Consider the following 10,079-nt stretch of genomic DNA (forward strand, 5'->3'; position numbering starts at 1 on the left):
CATGCGGAGTTAGAATGTGACTTAGTGGAGTTCGCTAGAAGGTGCTTTAACTTCATTACCTGTGGGGGAGGCAGACGCCCGCTGGCCCGTTCGTACCGCAAGTTGAGGAATAAATGCACAGAGATGTGGGGCCTATGTGGGGTGGTGTTCGACATGGATACCATTATCAGTCCAGTGAAAGTTCTTTGGGGCTGGGCTACCGAGTTTCTTGCCCCATTCTTGTCTGGTTTTTTTTACCTTCTGAAGAATCAAGAGGCTGCAATGTTTGTATGAAATAGTGTGCAGTACCGAGGGAAATGTCCAGACATTTAAAACTTTTGCACCTAGCTGCATGTTACAGCGCACACAAAAATCCCACTTGGTTCTCAGAGGTTTTGTGGATGCTCTGCCCTGCTAAAAACCTGCTTCGCTTTATGAATGGGTCCAATGAAGATGCCTCATTTTAGGCAGCGAGTTTTGAAAGGCTTTACCGATGGCCTTTAGATAAGTGATTAGGGTTCAATAAAACTCAGGGTACGTCCACACTGCGTGGCATTTCAGGATGTTGGCCGTATCCCGGAATAGCTACCCCGCGTCTACACAAACCACCCGTTATTTTGAAATATTTTTTGAAATAACGGGCGCGCTATTTCGGCATCCCAGTAACCCTCGTTCCACAAGGGTTAAGGGATGTCTCGAAATAGCGCGTTATTTCGACATTTGCACTGTGTAGACACGCCAAATTTCAAAATAAGCCATTTTAAAATAAGATAGGCAATTTGCATCGCGCACACTGCGTTTCTTATTTCTTATGTAGAGGCACCCTCCCTTCCGGTCTAGTGGGTTTTGTTATGCCGGGACGCATGGGAATGAACCCTTTGCCTGGAGCTTCTGGAAACACTGTTGCCCGGATCTGATCCAATCAAACCACGTCTCCCCATCATTTAGTACTTCCCTACTGTGCGGGAGTGATGGGGCGGTGGCAGCTTGGATCCGGTCCTGCAGGACCATCAACCACTAGCGCGGGTGTGAGCGAAGGAGTCGCCGCACTTTGCAGCCTTCCCGAACCCAGTTCCAGTGTGTGTTCGTTTCTGGTTCGCGTCCGCCCTTAGCACTTCCCTTGGCAGAGGGCTGGTATCCAGAGAGGGGAGTTGTGCCGTGTCTTTGAAGCAACAGCAGATTGTGATGGGGACGGGCGGACGGGCGGGGCAGGAGGCGCTTTGCAGATTAAAGGGACAGTATGAGGCATAAACCTGCAAGGCGATATGAGTCTTGAAAGGACTGAATGATAAAACCATTGCATTGGGCTGTGATGTCGAGTACGACGAGGGCCTAACGCATAAGGCCAGAGGCCAAGGCAACGGGGCAAGAATTGCTACTATAATGTGGAGCTGTGAGTAAAAAAGGTGGGTCCAATTCCCAGACCTTGGCACGCACCCGGCTTGCCCTGCAGAAACACTCCAACCGAAGAGGCAGTCGGCACAGGCCCTGAGCACATTGCAGAGGGATGGTCACACGCCACCGTGTCAGGAGCCCTCTGTGTGTCCACGCTTGTCGTCCTGTGTTCACTCTGGTTTGGCCGTTCACTGGTTGCTTTGTTGTATACGTGAGAGTCCTACTGGCCTGTGCTATTCGGGAGTAACTGTGTGTGTGCACACGCGCCTCAGTTTCCCTGGGCACTAGCTGCATGAGGAGGGGAGGCTGGGTATGACTCACTGGGGAAGTATGTTCAGTCTCTCATGTCCTGAGGCCCAGGCGACAGCAGATAGCACCTTGGGGCTAGAAGCAGGACAAAGCAGGAGGCAGGGCTGGCTTAAGGGGTCCCCAAGATGGGCTGTACTGATGGGTCCTGTAACAAGAAGTCTGGGCTACACTGTGTCTCTGGGACCCAATAACCCTTCTCTTCTACCTGCCGCCTGAGAGTCCCGTCTGGCTGCAGCTGGGAGCGCAGGGCCCGGGGACTCTCCCACACTCGGCCCAGATGCCGGGGACAGCCCGGCCCCGGTTCAGCATGATGGAAAAGGATGTTTTGATTGACTCTGCGTGTACCAGGTGAGGGGCAGGACTGAGGCACCGCAGAGGCTGCCTCCGGACACGGCGGGAGTGACGTTGCATCTCGGCGGGGCTGTCCTTGCCCGGCCGAGGGGGCAGTGAAGAATCCTTCTCTGACCGAGCGGGCCCACTGTCACAGGCACACGCTCGTGATGTGCTTCGGGAGGCTACCAGCTGCACTTACTGGGCTCCCTTCCAATAAACCTGGCACCTGATCTGATTGTGCCGTTGTTGGAGGTGTTCTCAGTGTCTGCTGTGCTGGCTGCCAGCGCGGAGCCATACACAGGAGCACACGCACGCAGCCTGCTGGTCCTCACCGGACAGAGCAAGACACCCGTCCGGACACCGTACCGGTGGCTTCTGACCCCAGTGCGTCCCCTTAGAGAACCTGAATATCAACGAGTTTGTCACAAAGTTCCCGCGAGGTAGGGAACTCTCATTGATTGCACAAACACGCACGTTGGATGCTGGTCCCACAGGAAACATGCGGGCGAGTTGTGAACTCAGGTGACCCTTCCTTCCACTCAAGCACTGCCCCCACGACACCAGCTGCATTCCTGCTAGGCCACGTTGCCAGAATTGGCGTTGTAGCACCACCATGAAAGAAACTCCCGTTGATATGCTTCTCGTAAGGAGCCGTTTCTCTTGAATTAGGAGCGGGATTCACAGTTGGACCTTTCTGGGACCTGAACCTACATCCACTGTAGCTCTGAAGAATTTATCAAGCACCCTTCTGGCTGGGCACTGCAAGAGAATAGCCCCGGTAGGGTCAGCGGCTGACAATGGGGTTGGTTCCTTCTCTACAGTGGCTGTCAAAGAACCTTCATTTTGGTTTCGTGCCCAGCTCTGCTCGGATTGGGCTGGGTTCTGTTTTGCACGCCGCATGCTCGCAAGCTGTGGGGTGCCCTCGCTGGGTGGGTTACTCCCCTGGGGATACATTGGACAATTCAGCGAGCTGAGTTTTTGGGGAGTTTTACGTTTTCTTTATGGGAGAGACGTGAAAGCGTCCCTTTTGTGGAAGGGTTCCTTTCAGAGCAGAGATTTCAAATAAGATCGCAAGGAAAGAGGAACGCCCCCAGCCGGATCCTCTTATACTTTTGGATTTGCCTTATTCAATAATACGGCTGGGGAAGCAAAGTGTCCCGAAAGGCGTACGATAGCCGCTTCACGAGTCAAATTGTAACGGTGCCTAAACTCCCCCTTTCACAGTATTGCAGGGGCGGGTTCAACGTCTGACCTGGAGCCTCGCATGAGCCTCCCCACGCTGCCCTCGCACACCAGAGCCGGGGGCCAGCCCAGATTGTGTGTTCCAGCCCTGCAGTGGGGCAAGCTAGAGCGTGAGCATGGGCTTCCCGGTGCCACGGAGGAGTCCTGAGCCTCGGGGCCAGATCCAGGCAAGCTGGGAGCTCCAGCCGGCCCCTGGGCCTGAGGTTCCCCGCCCCTGCTCTACAGTAACTACAGCAGGTGCGACGGCATGTCGGGGACCCCCTAACCCTGCACCCCCGTCCACAGCCAGGTGCGACTCCGCCGGGCAGTGGAATAGGGGGGGTTTATTGCTGCTCCGAGATACAACCCATGCAGGCAAAAGAGGACAGGCCTAGTTCCCTTGGGGGGAAGGGGTTATGGGCCCCTGAACCCCCTATACTGGTTAATCTCCTTCCTCCATGCTCCAGCTGCCCAGCCCCCAGCCCTGCCCCCTCGCCAGGTGGCCGTCTTTACCTCCCTCCCTTTGCCTCCCCCCTGGGAAGAGCCTTGTTCTCTGCTCAGGCTGGGACTAGGGGTCTGGGCCAATGCACACACGGCTGCAAACCCGCCCCAGTCGGCGGTGTGGTGGGGGCTGCTCTGGGCTTTCGGGACTCTCGCGCGCCAGCTGAACGGCCTCACGCGTGCTGTTCCCGCCGGCGCGGGCGCTGGTGCACGGCTGCATCTCTGCCTTCCTGAGCCAGCGGGCCAAGCCGGGCCTTGCACCGCTGCGCTGGAACCCAGGCCGACTGCTGCGCCTTCCCCGGCCCAGGCGCTCGGAGACCCTCCTCCGGGAACAGCTCACTGGCCCTCATAAGAACATAAGAACGGCCGTACTGGGTCAGACCAAAGGTCCTTCTAGCCCAGTATCCTGTCTGCCGACAGTGGCCAGCACCAGGTGCCCCAGAGAGGGTGGACCGAAGACAATGATCAAGCGATTTGTCTCCTGCCATCTCTCTCCAGCCTCTGACAGACAGAGGCCAAGGACACCATTTTATCCCCTGGCTAATAGCCTTTTATGGACCTAACCTCCATGAAATTATCCAGCTTCTCTTTAAACTCTATTATAGTCCTAGCCTTCACAGCCTCCTCTGGCAAGGAGTTCCACAGGTTGACTACACGCTGTGTGAAGAAGAACTTTCTTTTATTAGTTTTAAACCTGCTACCCATTAATTTAATTTAGTGTCCTCTAGTTCTTCTATTATGGAAACTAATAATGATAGAAATGTAGCCGTGTTAGTCTGGGGTAGCTGAAACAAAATACAGGCCTATGTAGCACTTTAAAGACTAACAAGATGGTTTATTAGATGAGCTTTCGAAAGCTCCAGAGTCCTGTATTTTGTTTTAGGAAACTAATAACTTTTCTTTATCGGCCCTCTCCACACCACTCATGATTTTATAGACCTCTATCCTATCCCCCCTCAGTCTCCTCTTTTCTAAACTGAGAAGTCCCAGTCGCTTTAGCCTCTGTTAAAAGCATTTTCGGAAAATCATGCCAGTGTAGACGTAGCCTAGAAGTGAACCCTTCCGGAAGTGGTGTGGGGCTGGGCACATGGCTCTCAGCCCCGCCCACACCAGGAGTGTCTGCCCAGCCCCCTGCGCCTGAGGGGGGCCCGCAAACTGGAGGCACATGAGCATCAGCTGTTCCCTCATGCACCTCTGAGCCCTGCACCCAGAACCTCGCCCCCCGCAATGGAAGGCCCTGGTGCTGGGAGGTTTGGGGGTCCTGGCCCTGGGGGGGATCAGGGGACCCCAGCAGTGGTGGTTCTTGGCACTGTGGGCAGTTGTGGGACCACAGCAATGGGGGTCCCTGTCACGGGGAGGTTTGGGGAAGCCTGACACTGGGATCCCTGGTGCTTGGAGGTTTTTGGGGTATCCTGGCAATGGGGGGCCCCTAGTGCTGGGTGGCTTGGGAACCCTGGCAATAGGAGGCTCTGGCACCGGGGGATTTGGGGATCCTGGAAATGGGGAGGGGGCCTGGCACTGAGGAGGTGGATTGCACCCTCAGCAAGTTTGCGGATGACACTAAGCTGGGGGGAGAGGTAGATACGCTGGAGGGCAGAGATAGGATCCAGAGTGACTTAGACAAATTGGAGGATTGGGCCAGAAGAAATCTGAGGAGGTTCAACAAGGACAAGTGTAGAGTCCTGCCCTTGGGATGGAAGGATCCCAAGTATTGGTACAGGCTGGGGACCGACTGGCTAAGTAGCAGTTCTGCAGAAAAGGACCTGGGGGTTCCAGTGGATGAGAAGCTGGATAGGAGTCAACAGGGGCCCTTGTAGCCAAGAAGGCTAATGACATATTAGGTGCATTAGGAGGAGCATTGCCAGCAGATCCAGAGATGTGATTATTCCCCTTTATTCAGCTCTGGTGACGCCACATCTGGAGTATTGTGTCCAGTTCTGGGCCCCCCACTACAGAAAGGATGTGGACGCATTGGAGAGGGTCCAGCGGAGGCAACCAAAATGATTAGGGGGCTGGAGCATATGACTTACGAGGAGAGGCTGAGGGACTTGGGTCTGTTTAGTCTGCAGAAGCGAAGAGTGAGGGGGGATTTGAGAGCAGCCTGCAACTCCCTGAAGGGGGTTCCAAAGAGGATGGAGAGAGGCTGTTCTCAGTAGTGACAGGTGGCAGAACAAGGAGCAATGGGCTCAAGTTGTGGTGGGAGAGGTCCTGGTTGGATATTAGGAAAAACTATTTCCCTAGGAGGGGGGTGAAGCACTGGGATGGGTTCCCTAGGGAAGTAGTGGAGTCTCCATCCCTAGAGGTGTTTAAGTCTCGGCTTGACAAAGCCCTGGCCGGGTTGATTTAGTTGGAATTGGTCCTGCCTAGAGCAGGGGGCTGGACTTGACCTTCTGAGGTCTCTTCCAGCTCTCTGGTTCTAGGTTTTGGGGTATCCCAGCAATGTGAGGCCCTGGTGCTGGAGGGTTTTGGGGGTATCCCGGCAATGGGAGGCCCTAATGCTGTTTTTTTGGGGGGAATCCCAGCAATGGGGGCCCTGGCAATGGGGGTGTTGGAGGATCCCAGCAATGGGGGCCCTGGCAATTGGGGTGTTGGAGGATCCCAGCAATGGGGGGCTCTGGCACAGGGGAGGTTGGGGATCCCACTAATGGGGGGTCATGGTGCTGTGGGGCCTTGATGCTGGTGATTTTGGGGATCCCAACGAGGGGCTCTGGTGCTGGAGGGTTTGGGAATCCCGGCAATGGGGGGGGCCCTGGTGCTAGTGGGTTTGGGGACCCCGGTAATGGGGGGTCCTGGTGCTGTGGGGTCTTGGTGCTGGGGGCAGTTGGGGTATCCTGACAATGAGGAGCCATGGTGCTGTGGGGTTTTAGGGACCCCAGGAATGGGGGGCCCAGATGTTGGGGGGGGGGTGGGAAGCCCAGCAATGGAGGGGCCTGGTGCTGGGGGCTTGGGGGATCCTAGCAATGCAGGACCCTGACAGGTTTGGGGATCCTGTCATTACCAGGGCTCGCCTTCGCCAGGATCCCCCAACCCCCCACCAATGCCAGTCACGCAGCCCTAGTAGGAGCCCTAGTACGTAGGCACCGTGACAGCCAGAGCCAGCCTTCGTCCTCCCCTCCTGGGGGGAAGGGGTCAGCCCCAGCAGGCGCTGCCCTTTCAACATTTTCCCCTTTGTCCTGGTGGCTGCGCTGAACAGTCTTCAGCCCCGTCCCCCGCCTAGGCCTGGCCTGAGACCGGCAGAAGGGCGCACACAGGCATCCCCCCTCCCCTGGGCAAACAGGCTGACCCTGTAGGCTGGGGGGGGGAGGGTCAGGTGTGTATTCGTAGCCTGGAAGGAGACGTGAGGATGACGTGGGCCCCACCAAACACACAGATGCCCCCAGTTGCCCGACGGCGTTGCTGTGCGGCCCTGCTCAGCTTTCTCAGCACAGAGCCGGCCCAGGCAGCGACGTGGAGGGGATGCCCGGGAAGCTGGAGGGGCCGGGTTCCCCACTGCCCCCCCCACAGCCCCCACTTCCCCATTTGCACTCGGCGAACAGACGGTGGAGTTTATTCTCCCCTTGTCCCATACGCCGGCTGATGAGGAGAGGCGCCCAACAAACAGCAAACTAGCGCCCTCGGGGTGGTGCCGAAAACAGGGCTGCTGCGAGCCTGAGACGAGCCAAGCTGCCTGGAAGCGCAGTTTACGCAGGAGCTTTGTCACACTCGGGAGGGCTTTTTGGTGGGTTCCCAGCGTTGGTTTTGGGGTTTTCTTTGCTCAACGTCTTTCCCTCAGCTGTTGACGCTGTATCCACCACGCTTTTGGCTCTTTGTCTGTAACGGGTTGGCCACCCCTGAGCGACACCTTCAGGGCAAGAAAGAAACCGGTGTCACTGCCGATCCAAGCCAGCGCATCAGAACTGTGCTGCTGGAACATGAGGGTATCCTGCTTCGTGGACTCATACCCGGACAGGCCCCTGCTGAGCAGGCCAGAGGGGGCATCCAGAAATAGGCTGCATGGTACAAAAACTAACACGTTGCCAAACTAATGGTAAAAGGCGGCAGGCCAGAGGCTGGGAGAGTGCTGTGCCCAGTCTAATCTCACAATGACGGTGTTAATCAAACACACTGACCGTCCATCACAAAGGCCACTGCTAATACAAGAAGGCACATGGAAAACCTAACCTGTACACACAGAATGCCTAATTCGGAGATAATGCACCCGAGGCGTTCTTCCCAGGACCCGGGCCTTGAACTGGGATCCGACACATCCTGATTTTGGCTATTTGATTACAAGCTCTGAGAGGCTCAGTCAGGAGGAGAACCCGGGGGGGGGGAGCACAGAAACCTCAGAGAGACAATCTACACCCACGTCTACACTTCTAACTTGTGGCTGATCTAGTTCTCCACAGAAACATCCATCAGGTTCTTTTGTCCTGCTGCGCTCTTGGACTCTGGTATCTTGTGGCAGAGAGTTCCACAGGCAACGCACTGTGTAAAAAGGTTGTTTGCTTGCGTTGCCTTTCAACCCTTGTGCATGTGTCAGAAAAGGTAACAAGAAACGCCCGAGTCACCTTGGCTATTCAGTTACTCTGGACACTACCTCACCTCTCATCTCCCCTCGACACAGCCCCAGGCCTTTCCGTTGTCTCGCGTGCAGGCGTCTCTTCGTGCTTCTAACCATTTTCATTTGCCCCGTCATGGTCATGAGGGATGGCCAGCAGTCTGGGAACTAAGGGGTTAACTGTAGCTAGCCCGGTAGCAGTCAGCCAATAAAAATGCAGATAGGGATTTCAAACGGACACAAAGGCATTTTGGGGTTTTCCCCTATTTTGTCTCTGGGCAGTTTCTCTCCAGATACTAAGGGGGACAGACAACATGTCCCTCTCCAAGAAAATACTCTTCACCATCTGTAAGTAGGGCAAAGTCTAGATAAATCCGTTAGGTTTTATTGTTTTATGGTTTGGGAATGAGAATCTGATGTCTGTGCATTTAGAAATAGTCCTCTTTTGTAACTAAGTTTTGTTCCCATGGGAAAATTCCCCATGAGTTTATTAATTGGTGGTGCTTACCATCTAGCCAATCCAGCTATGCTTGTAACAGGAGTATTGTTGCGATGATAAAAGTTCTTTCTTTTTTATTAACCTGATATTGGTTCAGTTCTGTGTCCTGGAAAATCTGCCTGTGGGATCTGCAGGCCTCTGACTAGTTTGTATTTTCTCTTTTCTTTTTCAAGTTCTTTGGGGAAGAGTGCTTGGGGTGCCCGGGGGTTGGTTTCAAGTGTCGACCCGTTTGTGGGTTCAAAAGCACTTGATGGTGGCAGTGGATTTTTATCCCCAAAATCTAGGTTTTTAAGATTTTGGGGGGGACGCTTTATACCAAAGCCTGGAGAGAGAAGGTTTTGGGGTACTTTTGCGGGCCCCCACTTCTGCATTCATCGTGCCAGAATGGGGAATCAGCCATGACACCCCCTTAACCCCTTCACTTCCTGCTGGGCCATGAGCGAGAGGAAGTGACCAGTCCTGCAGGCAGCATGTGATTTGGGGTCCCACATGGAGCTGTAAAGAGACCTATTTCCACCTCTATCCTGAGGTCGTTTGCTTTTTGACCATTGTCGCTGGACTGGCCACAGGAATCCTCCAGCCCCTCCGTCATTTAGAAGCCAGCACTGTGCATGAAGAACTCGTTACTGCCCCGATCTCTCTGCCATTACCTGTCTATCCACTCGGCTTTGGATTCTTCACTCCCATTCTCACCCCAAGCTTGGGCTGCGGGGCCTAGGAACCAGACCTGGGGCAGGTGAAACAGGGATGAGAGGGGTGTAGCCATACCTGGGCTGCTGGGAGACTGGCTGCGGCTGGCTGCTAGTTCTCCAGCCCATGGTGCCTTTCTGCCTGGTCAGGAATGGCACGCAGGGTTGTAGCCACCTGCAGTCTGTCTGCTGGGGTCCTGGCCATGCAGGCTCAGAACTGTATGAATCCCAGCCAAAGCCTGCTAGGCATGGAAGAGGCCCCTTTCCGACGTTCTCACCATTCCTGGCCACCGTCACGGCACGAGTGGAATCGGCTTTCATAAGTATGGGACTCCGGGGAGCTGCCAAGGCTCAAGTTTCCTCCAGGGAGTCTCAGAAACACAGGGCTGGAAGGGACCCATGCAGTCTAGCCCCGCACGCCGGGCAGGGCCAAGTCCGCCATACCTACAATGGCCGGGAGCATCTCTGCAGCAAAGCAGGTCTGGGATATATAAAAATTAATAGGTCTGAAATTGTTCGACATTAGTAGTTCAGGGGTGTAGCCAGCACAGGCGTTGCCCCTGCCCTTCAAACAGGCTTTTTCCTTCTGTTTTTGTAGTGTGGGAAGATAGAT

Source organism: Pelodiscus sinensis, chromosome 2 (genome assembly GCF_049634645.1).
Source record: "Pelodiscus sinensis isolate JC-2024 chromosome 2, ASM4963464v1, whole genome shotgun sequence".
In the NCBI taxonomy this organism is placed as follows: Eukaryota; Metazoa; Chordata; order Testudines; family Trionychidae; genus Pelodiscus; species Pelodiscus sinensis.